We start from the raw sequence: 548 nt of genomic DNA, 5'->3' as shown, positions 1-548 counted from the left end.
ATAATTTATAATTTAATGAGGTATACATTAAAATTAATCATGAGTATAAAATACATATAAAAATAAAAGTTTAATTATTCGGTTAGTTTTTTACTAAATACTAAATTTTTAATTAAATTTTTATATTTTTATATTAAAAATAATCTAATTATAAAATTAAAAATAATATAAAAATATAATAAAAAAAATATAAAAACCTAATTATAAATTTGGTACAAAATAATTAAATAAAAATAAATTAAACTGCACATTATATATTTATACAAAATACATCGCAGCTGATTTTAATAATTGAATTTAATGTATACATACTACTTTTGAATAAAATTTAAAGTTGATTTACTTAAATAATTTGACAATTATAAATCTTAAATTAAAATGGGATCGGATTATTTATACGTAAAAAGAATTTAATTTATTAGTTAAATAAATATGTGCATGCATATAAAGTGGGAATAGTGACTAGTGAGTGTACAGTTGTGTGGTTGTCTGATATGATTGGTATTTGGTACTTGAATATTGTCTTATTTGGTCAAGGTTTTATATAT

The sequence above is a fragment of the Arachis ipaensis genome, chromosome B05, assembly GCF_000816755.2.
Source record: "Arachis ipaensis cultivar K30076 chromosome B05, Araip1.1, whole genome shotgun sequence".
NCBI lineage: Eukaryota > Viridiplantae > Streptophyta > Magnoliopsida > Fabales > Fabaceae > Arachis > Arachis ipaensis.
This window is presented reverse-complemented; position numbering follows the sequence as displayed.